We start from the raw sequence: 11,565 nt of genomic DNA on the forward strand, positions 1-11,565 counted from the left end.
CGTATTTTAATGGCATATATCTGCCCACTTGGACCATTGCGTGTAATTCACGCGCATTGGGCGCGTAAAAGTGTTAAAAAATCATTAAAAAATTATTTTTTTTTGGTCAAACAGCCCCTCAATTTTCTAATTTTTATAAATTGAATGTTTTTTTATTTATTTTTTCATTTATATCTTCATTCTCTTCTCTCTACTTTCTTTCTTCTCTTCAATGGTGCTCCATTTGTATTTCATTGTTGACTTGAAATTGAATTGAACACAATTTCATCACAGACACACACTGCTTGTTAGTAATTGAAATTTTGAATTCTCAAGAAATCAGTGAAGATGATTTTCTCAAATTATGATTTTTTTTCTTTAAAGGATGCATTTTGAAGTTTCTTGTAGTTGACAATAGGAAGAAAGATATTCCAGAAAGTTGAATTCCTTATATCTGCATTGGCTGTTCCAACCACTACTAATGGTGGCTTTGATTCTTTCAAGATTGGGTGATTTGGATTCTCTGAAGCAAAACAAGATATGAGTTTCACTATTCTTGAAAAATTCTTGCTATTTTTTTCATTAAATTAAACTTGGGGAGTGTAAAAATTGAAACTTTCTGAGTTTTTGGTTGTTTTGAAATGTTGGATGCCAACGTTTTGATTGTAATGGTATTGTTTTGGGATGTTGGATGCCAATGTTTTAGCCCGAATAGGAATTGGCTTTGTGCTGCTACTGAATCTAGTATCAAGATTTGAGATTTGGAGAGCAAGAGTATTGTGGTTGATCTTATAGTGGATTTGAAACAAGAGAGTGAAATGCTTGCTGCTACTGCTATTGCTGTAACATTTTAGATATTTTGCCATAAATATAATTTGTTTTGCTTTATCTTAAAATAAATAAAAACTCTACACTGTTTTTATTTTTTTGTTGTTGAAAATTTTATTCTTGTTTTTGAGTTATTCTTGTTTGAGTTATTGATGGAGATGGGCAGATGGAAAAAATATTTCATCTTGTTGAAAATATTTTGGTCTTCATTACTAATTTTTTGTGAATTTTGATGAATAAAAATGGAGAAGAATAAGAGTGAAAAAGAAATTAAATAAAATTAATTTTAAATAAAAAAATACACGTGTTAATATGTCATTGATGCGTGTATTACATTTTCTACTTCAAAACTGGGTATAACATTTTGGGGAGAATTAATTCCACTTTAAAAGAGTCCGGGGGGTAATAGGACCCCCCCCGGCAAAGTTTAGTATGCTCAACTAAAAATCCGATCAAAGTTCAGATATTTTTGTGAGTACTATCCCATAAATTTTCAATAACAAATCTAATATCAAATTATTCATTTTAATCTTCTCTCAAACCATCATAATCAGACAAAAGTTAATATCAAAATTAAGAAGAAAAAAAAAGCAAACAACAATTTTGAACACACACACAAACAAAAATTATTCACTTTAATGTGCTCTCAAGCCATCACAATTAAACAAATTAAAAAAAAAAAAAAAAGAAACATCAAACAACAAATTTGAACATAAAAAAAGAATAGCAACCGATCTATTTATGCTTCAAAAATCAAGATTGATATTCCTGTTCAAAATAAATTCTGTTAGAATAAAAAGGGAGTACTATTTCGTCTCCAAAATAAATAGGACTCTTCTATTTGTATTCCTTTTATAAAAATAACCAAATTAAGAAAAGAAAAGAAAATAATGAAAGCAGCTAAAACAAGTCTCCCGAAAGTCTCCTACTTAATCCTATAAATATGAAAAATTAGTGTAGATTCATGTGCAAAAAGGAAAATTGTTATTAACGATGAGTAGATATGTTCCACGAAAACATGCCACGAGATTTTAATATTTCAAATATTTTATTATTTTTAAAGTTAAATATTTACAAAATTATTGATTACATTTTTATTAAGTACTTACAATTTTTAAAAATTTGACTGCTTAAATTTTTCTTATTTTAACACTTTTATATTTATTTCTAGATTTTTTAAATCATTTTAAATAAAGTTTAATTGATTTAGAATTCTTAACCCAATGGAAAAAAAATTAGTTGTTATAATTCTGATGACTTCTAATAAGAAAAAGTTTTACCATAAATATGTTTAATTAATTTTCAACTCTTAAATATTAGGAAAAAATAGTGAAAAGATGATTTTGTCTAAAGCAAACACTTTTAATGAAATGCAAAAAGTTCAAACAACATTTCTAAGGTCCTTCACACTTTTAATATATTATAGATTATAGATATAGTTATAGATATTTTTCCTAAATGTATGTAAATACATTTTTATCTTTGTAGTAACTTCATCACTCAATTTTTCTTTACAATTATCTAATCTGTATCTTGACTTTTATTTTCATAATTTAAATTTTTTCATCTCAAATCCAAATAAGATTTTTCACATTAAAATTCAAATTAAGCAAAATATGTCAAATCTTCATCTATGATATAATCTTAAATATGAAATTTTATAAAGAGTTTGTTTACATTTGTTTTCTTTTATGTTAAAAAATATGTGATAAATTATTTTTTAGCTTGTTCAATGTTTTATTTTCAATAACACATGAATTTGTATTCTTCATTTTAACTTTCAATAATAAATGTTTTTAATATATATTTCTATTTTCTATGACAAACATTACTTATTTGTATTCAATTCTAAATATGATAAGAAATAGATTTATCTGTAATGTCATCATCTCCCATCTGCATAAAAATTGAAAATGTTAAACCAAAAAAAAATTTAAAAAATGAAAAATATAAAGAATATCATAAATATATTCATGGATAAAGCTAATTATTAATAATGAATAATGAATAACAAAATAAAAGAGAAAAGAGCTCAGCATTATATATCATTGTAAAAGTATATATTGGAGAAGTTAAGAAGTTAGAACTCCAATCTAACTCAATTTTTTTAAAAAAGATTTAAATAAAAAACTAATTGATTAGGAGATTAATTTGAATACATGCAAATTTTAAAAATAAAGTGAAATAAAAGAGAACTTACAGTTGCTAATAAAACAGAGTCTAGAAAGAATTGCAATCCTTCTACTATAAAAATATGCTACAAAAAAGAAGCACACAACGTTGTCGTTGTTATATTCTTAATTTAATGTTTGAAATTTTATTATTATTAGTAATGTATATTATAATAATAATAATAATAATAATAATAATAATAATAATAATAATAATAATGATAAATATAGGAGATGTTAAGAAGTTAGAATTTTATTCTCATTTAAATTCTATTCAATTTCAAATTTAAATATCATATCATATCTTTATTATAAGAAGATCATTTTATCATTCTTTTCTTATTCATAATTTTTTTTCAAATAAAATGCATATTTATCCTATAATCTATAAATTTTAATTAGAAATTTTTTTGAAATCAATTCAAATAATTTTACTATGACGGAGGCGACAGCGACGACAACGACGACGACAATAATTATTTAAAAATTCTTCATGACGTGAATTATATGTCCTTTGAAGATGATTTTATACCTTTTCAATAAGGGCAACCTTGTGATAACAAGAGTGATGGAGTTTTATAATATTTATTCTTAATTTAAAGATCTAAATATTAATGCCCGTAAAAATAATAAGTTATCAGATTTGAAGATTATCAAAGATTCTAAGATAAGATCTCAATGAATAGAAAAGATGGAAAAGCTTCTACTAGTTCCACTAAAAAATAATTAAAAAATCCTTCTAAAAAAGGACCTTATACTATGTCCAAAATTCAAAGAATCCTTAAAGAAAATGAGCGAGTTGCTAATACACCTGCAACAACTCATGATTTAAAGATAGAGATTGATAATCTCAAGAAAGAAATTATTAATCTCAAAAGTAAGAATATGATGTTAGATAAAAGAATCTCTGATTTAGAAGATTAAAGTCTTGTCACAGATAATATAGCTAATATATCGGATATCCTAGAAGAAGGATTTCTTCAAACTCAAAATTATAGAGCGTCAAAAGTTTTACTCAAAGTTTATTTTTTTTAATTGATTATAATTTTAACAGGGAATTTACAACTCTTATTGATAGTGGGATATGCTATAACTGTATACAAGAAGACTTAATACCTTTAAATTTTTTAATAAAACTATTCATATTTTAAGAGATGCCACTGGTTATAAAATGAGAGTTGAATACAAAATTTCCAAGACATATATTTGTCAAGATAAATCATGTATGCCAGAAACCTTTATTTTGGTAAAAGATATTATCGATGAAATTATTTTAGGTTTTTCATTTTTTGTTCACTTATATCCTATTACCAGATAAGATGAAACTGGTATAACTGAAACTTCACCACCCTATTCAAGATTTTTAAATACAATAAAAGAAAAAATACTTTCAAAAAATCGACAAGTTAATTTTTTAAAAAATAAAATTTATAGTCTAACAATTGAAGAGACTTTACAAAATTTTAAATTGAGTGAAAAAAATCAATTTTTGAAAAAATTAATTTGCCTTAGAAATTTGTGGAGATCACCCAAATACATTTTGACAAAGAAATAACATGAGGTTAGCCTTCCATATGAAGAAAATTTTAAAGAAGATAATATTCCCACTAAAGTTAGACCATGCCAAATGAACTCAAAATATTTAAAACTATGAAAAAAGAAATTTATTCTTTAATAAATAAAGGTCTTATATGACCTTCCAAATCATCATGATCATGTACTACTTTTTATGTTAATAAACAGACAAAACAAAAAAGAGGTGTTTCAAATTAGTAATTAACTATAAATTCCATAGTAAAGTTTTAAAATGAATCAGGTATTCAATACCTAATAAAAAGAATTTATTGGATAAACTATATGATGTCATTATATTTTTAAAATTTGATTTAAAATTAGTATATTGACAAATTTAAATTGTCGAAGCAGATAAATATAATACTACTTTTAATGTCCTCATGGGTCAATTCGAATGAAATGTCATACCATTTGGATTAAAAGATGCCCTCTTTGAATTTCAAAATATTATAAATGACATTTTCATGCCTTATAGCAATTTCATAATAGTTTATATTGATAATATACTAGTATTTTTAAAAACAGTGAAAATAAACATTTTGATTTATTTAAAACAATTATTATACAAAATGGATTAGTAATATTTAAATTCAAGATGTCTCTTTTCCAAACAAAAGCTAGACTTTTACGACATAATATAAAAAATGATAAAATTTTCTCATAAATAGAAGTATTGAATTTTCTTCAAAGTTTTAGGATGTTATTACTACTAAAACTCAACTGCAGAGATTTTTGAAAATTTTAAATTATTCTCCTTTTATAAAGGATCTTGCTAACAATACATCTATTTTATATGATAGATTGAAAAAAAATTCAAAAGCTTGGACTGAAGATCATATTCAATCAATCAAAAATATTAAAGCAAAGGTTGTTGTTGTTGTTGTTGTTCTTCTTCTTCTTCTCTTTCTTCTTTTTCTTCTTATTATTATTATTGATTTTTTTTTTTGAAAGAGGACAAGAGCTAAGTGTTTTTGGTCCTACTATTTTTCCACTCTCTATATTTAATACGCTGGAAAAATCTTTTGTTAGGAGTGTAAAATTTATTTAAAAAAAAAATGATCGTACAGGTTACCTGATACACCGTTCAATAATCCTTGGATAATTGCGCTATTTTTTTTGTTAGGAGTGTAAATTTTATTAAAAAAGACAATCGTGGAGGTTAGCTGATACACCATCCAATAATCCTTTGATAATTGGTAATCCATTAATGAACCAACCGACATCTTATTGATTGGCTAGCGAATTGATACATTGAAGAATCAATAAGCTAAACGTTAAACGTAATTATTTGCACGATTCGTTCGAAGCATCCCTACGACAGCAGGTGTGGTGGCCGGTGGAGAAATATTAAGAGGGGAAATGGGTCGGATGCATCTTGAGTTTTATTCAAGTATTGGGGTTTTAGTTTGTGGGTTGAGTCTTTCATTTTTGAATTGCCACCTGCTAATTCTGTCAAATAAGGGACACATAGAGCCAATTTAGATTGACTTTTGACTTACAAGCCAAATGTTATTTGTTTTTTTTACTAAAATATAATATTTAATATGATTTTTTTCAATTGACCGACATATTGAAAACCTAAATTAAAAAAACTTAAAAAATACAAAACTCTTAAATGACTTTGGACTTATTTTATCACTACTGAAATGGCCCACACTTCACGTGGTCATTAGATATACAAACTTTTCTAATACTCAAATATGAAGAATTGTATTAAGATTTCTTTTAGTGTTTCAAATTCAAATAAATTAGATTTAATGTTTGTCGCCCCCCATTTTTCCTCTCGAAAAGAGGGATTTGACGTGACCACTCTTTTTGAAATTGTTTGAAGAGTGTAAAGAGTTATCACCTAACGAATTAAGGTGCCTTAGGGCACCGATCTAGACTAACTACAAACCTATTTTGTTGTTTAGTCTTAGTTCACCAGAAATTCAAGTAAGGGTTCAAATTATCTCGAAAGGAAGGTGTTAAACACCTTTTGAGGTCCACAAAGGTAGTTCCCAACCGAATTCGTATTTTACGTGGGGATTCTATGTGATCAAATAAAGATCACTTAATATTAACTTAATGTTAACTAAATGATAAGTAATGAATAAAACAATACTAATTATTAATTAGGTGGAGGCAAAAACAAGACAACAAAAAATGTAAAGTAGATAAGCGAGGAGAGAGAAGCAATGTAATTTATAACAAAAGGGACTGCTTGTTAAACTAACTACCCCAAATAAATAAGCATGTAGAGTAAATGAAGAAAAAGAACAAATTCGAAAAAATCAAACGAAGGAATATTTTAATTTCATTCGGATTAGAACCTCAACTTGTTAATCATTATCTGACCCACTAGCCATATTCTTAGACAACTGACAATGTCACAAGTTGTGTAATATATGTTGGATTTCATCACTTCTGAATGACTACCCCCTCCTATGCTGGTTGTCAAACCTAAAAACGTTCTAAAAGAAAGGATAAAACTAACGCCTCTAAAATGCCGATCATCCCAATTTATCGTCCAAGAGGCATTGGACTTTTCTATTTTGGATTTGTGGGCTAAACAAATAAAGCTAGGTTTCCTGGTAGGACTTAAAGAGCAAAACAAATAGTACATCACGTAGCACATAATGGTCCCAAGTTAGCATCTTGTTTATTAAAAAATAATTAATGTGATTAGCATGCAAGACAAGCAATTATCGATTTTATAGTTAAAACCTATAGTTATGGTATCTAAATTTCATGGAATTATTTATTGACGAGGAGTAATTGTCAAAACATTTAGAACAATGTTGGAAATTTGTTAGGAATAAAAGGCATGTCAAAAATTTATGCTCATGGATTTTATTGTGCAAGACATCTTGTAAACTAATGATAGCATTGGAAAGTAAAAAATTACGTGTTGAAAATTACTACCGACATTTTTCTTTTAAACTGGAAAATCCATTAACATATTGGAAATATATCTTTTAATGCTTGAAAGTGAATTAACATGCGCAAAACATATTAACATGCAGGAATTTAATGTTTACATGTTGAAAAACTTAATATTTATGCTGAAAATACGCGGAAAGGGAAGTAAACAGACTGGAAATTATTTCTTAAATGCAGAAAATATATCGGAAATAGTGCTGGAAGGTAAATTTATATTGCTGGAAACTAATTTTAATATGTTGAAAATGTTACTTAAAAGTGCTGAAAATGTCATTTGGGATGTCAAAAATTAATAATTAATTGTTGAGAATGTTATTTAAACTGTGAAAAATGTCATTATAATATGCCAAATCTCTGTTAAACATGTCGAAAGTAATTAAATCGCTTGTAAATTAAGTTAACATATTCAAACTTAATTTAAAAGGCGCAAGTTAATTAAATTCCTAAAAGCATGATTTCTAGGTGATTAAATGAATTTATTGTTGATCTAATGATAAGATTTGCCTAGATGATCACATAGCACATAAAGCATATAGACCTATGTTGTGTTTGCCTACGCGGTATAAAGAGCACATAAATCTCCACCCCCTGAGCAGTCCCAATTATTATTATTACATCAATGTTTATACAGGGAATTATTACAAACTATATGAATGAATAAAAGAAAGACGAAAAATAGTGGGCCGAAATAAGACAATCCCACGACAAATCTCAATTTCTCAATAACTCTTCATCCGTTAAGAAAGTTCAATAATGCCTGTCAACAAAAACACATACCGCAAAGCACACAAAAACAAATGTCTTATAGTCCTACAATGATCATATGGGAGGCACACACAAACCAAACAATGACCTTACAAATAATCACATTAAACAACTGGGAATTTTAGGAGGCAATCAGGATAAGCATTAAAGCATCTAAAAATTGTAAATACACCGTCTAAGAAACTAACCGATTTAGCAGAAAATAACAGTTTAAGAAAAGTTGGAATATCAGCCCTATTGCAGTGAGTAACAAGTCGACTCCAAATTCCTCTAAGCAATACTTTGACAGGAAAAGGACTTAGGAGTGTTTCTACTGCTTTTATATATAGAGCAAAGATAGTTAAAGTTTTTATTTGGATGAGGGTCTGTATATTGTAAGTTGTCAGAAATAAGAGAATGAGGGTTGTTTATATAGTGGAGGAGTCACTACATAAAAGGAAGAAGAACATTTCACCAAGTCGATCACGGGAAGTAAAAAGGATGAGGATATTTCAGCATCAGTTAAAGGGACTAGATTAATCAAATTTACCATAAATAGACATGGAATATGTCTAATATTATGAGAAAGGGATGCCAATTAGCACACAAAAGGAAAAATGATTAAAAAGGGCAGTTAGTCACGTAAAATACTCCTTAATCATAGTAACTTATATATGAATGTATCAACTCGAATCCTTAATATGAAATACGCAATCAGTCTAAAAAATATTCAATCAAGAGTAATCAAATATTTTTGTCATGAACACTAGTGTATCAACTAACACAATCAAAATATGAGATCAATGACCTCAAGATTTGAGTAAACATGAATCGACAACCTACTTGAAATTTGGAGTTAAAATTGAGCATCACGAAATTTGGGGTTTTTCCCACATGCTAGTCTAAACACACAAAAACACACAAAATTGGAGGATTCAACTCAAATTTACAATCAGATTCCATCAATTTGAGTCTAATAAGATCGATCAGAAGAGAAAATAAATAAAAAAGTAGAAAGAAGAAATTTGAACAAAATAACAAACCTGAGATGGATTCTTGTGAATCCGTCATAAATTAAAACATGCTTTGGCAAAAATCGATCAGCGGCGCAGAGGAGAAGAGGCTAGCCGGCTCACTGGTGGCGCCGCCGGTGCTCTCCAGCGACTGTTGTGGTTGCTGTGGTTGGCGGCGGCGTCAGCTGGAACGGGGAAGATAGAGGCGTGGACTAGAGAGCAAGAGAGCGGGGAGAGGGGGTTCGCCGGCGGATGCATGCGACATTTTCACCGGTGGGGATGGGTTTGTTGGTGTTAGGTGGCGGTAGGCGGCGTATTCGCCGATGGGGATGGAAAAAGAGAAAAGAGAGAGGAGACAGACGCGGTGGAGGTGTTGCACCAGCCATGGTGGCCGATGTCGGGTTTCTCAGATGTGGTGGCTGGCCGGCGGCGGCAGCTATTGATAGATAGAGAGAGAGGAGAGAGAAAAAGAGAGTAAAGAGGAGGGGTGTGGCTGGTTTGTTGAAAATGGGATTAGGGTTTGGAATGTTGGTCTAAAGGAAAGGAATGGAGATTCGATCTCAGCTGTTGGATCAACTTCGATCAAAGGCTGAGATTAAAATAGTTTAAAAATAGGTCCACAACTTGAAATTTAAAATGGGACCAAAATTGATGTCTAAATTGACAATAATAAATGGCTAACATCTAAACGTGTAGACGAAATCGGATAAAAATCGGCTGTTATTTTAATAAATGTATATAGTAAAAATAATAGGATGTCGTTATTAAAATAACTACACATGTAAAAATTATGTTACGTAAAAAATATTATATAAAATAATTTAAGACAATGCATTTGTAATTTTTGTGTGTGCATATTTACGAAAAAATAATTTAATAAATATTAACAAAATTATATAAAATATTATATTTGAAATAAATTGTTAAAATGATAGTAAAATAATTTGTATATTTTTAAATCATCAATGTGACATGTCGATATCTTTTTAATACAAAAATAATGTGTAAAAAATATTAATATTAAAAGTTTAAATAATTTTGATAAAATAGCGGCCTAAGAGGGCATCGGGAGGTCAAAATTGGGTGTCAACAATGTTTAAATTTATTTCATTATTTACAATTAATTTGATAGGAATTTTTTCACTCTTTAATTAAGAGTTTTGGGTCTTGTAAGGCTGATTAATTTAACACATGTCTATGCTCATGGTATAATTTTATTTTTTTTACTAAAAATTTCATTAAATATGTCAAAATAATTACATCATGAACCCAATAAATAAATGATATTATAATTCAAAATCCATAAATCAAAATTATAGCTCCATTCTATATTTAATAGATGACCCCTGCTCGTGCTGAGCATGACATTTTTGTAAAATAGTTATATGAAAGAGATCCAACTTATTGAGAATTTAACCACCTTTTTTTTTTTTGGTTCAGAAGATGTTAAAAAAAAAGGAAGCAACATCATCGAATTAAATATTTACATAATATGCTCCACAATATACATATAATTGTAGAACGAAGCTACACCGTCACATTTGCTAGAAAGACCAAGGTTGTGGAATTGTTTATGTTGGTGGTCTAACTAATACAAAGAAGTCAATAATTAAGAAATCTTACCACAGGATTTGCGATCGTAGCTAAATGGGTCGCGATCGCGACACTTGCTGGTGCTGTCAGATCGCGATCATGATACAGGGCCCACAATCGCGGTTGCACCAGTTACAGCCAAGTCTTCGTCAAGCCCTCGAGATTCATTCAGAATTTTATATACGCAAACAAACTATGTAATCATACCAAAGTTGATGTTTTGGATTCAACGACGCAGTTAAAATTTTCATCTGAGGTTGTTTTGATGAAATGTGGGTCCCACACCCAATTTTTAATTTCTTAACTTTCTGACCAATAGGTCAAAATGAGCCCGAGTATCTCGGGATTCGAACTAAGAGTCCTCCTAGCAATGAATCGATATTACGGAGTTGCTGGAATAGTTGGAATTTGCATTCAAGGTTGTTTGACTAAAGTTTTTACCCGGTGGCCATTTGGAACAAGCAAAGACTTCAAAACAGGGAAATGACTCTAAAAATCAAAAGAACTACCCGGTAATCGAACTGTCAGTTCCATCAAGTCATAAATGACTTGGGGCATCTATAGAATCTCTAACAGCAAAAATAAGCTGAAATATGAAAAATGACCTAAAGGGTTATTACAATATCCACTACTAAAGGAACTTTCATCCGTGAAAGTTAAGGGATTAGGATATACCTGAAGTCTCAAACAGGTGAGGATACTGGGCGTGTCTCTCGCTCTTGATCTCCTAAGTAGCCTCC

The 11,565-nt window shown here is 29.1% G+C and overlaps 1 long non-coding RNA gene across 1 annotated transcript; it reads right to left on the reverse strand.

Moving 5' to 3' along the window:
• Nucleotides 1–8,064: 8,064 nt before the first annotated feature.
• LOC124888489 lies at nt 8,065–9,925 on the reverse strand. The gene is made up of 2 exons (XR_007046783.1): nt 9,263–9,925; nt 8,065–8,232 (listed from the first exon to the last, which is right to left on the reverse strand). It is a non-coding gene; the product is annotated as an uncharacterized LOC124888489 (long non-coding RNA).
• Between the last annotated feature and the right edge of the window lie 1,640 nt (nt 9,926–11,565).

Source organism: Capsicum annuum, chromosome 11 (genome assembly GCF_002878395.1).
Source record: "Capsicum annuum cultivar UCD-10X-F1 chromosome 11, UCD10Xv1.1, whole genome shotgun sequence".
In the NCBI taxonomy this organism is placed as follows: Eukaryota; Viridiplantae; Streptophyta; class Magnoliopsida; order Solanales; family Solanaceae; genus Capsicum; species Capsicum annuum.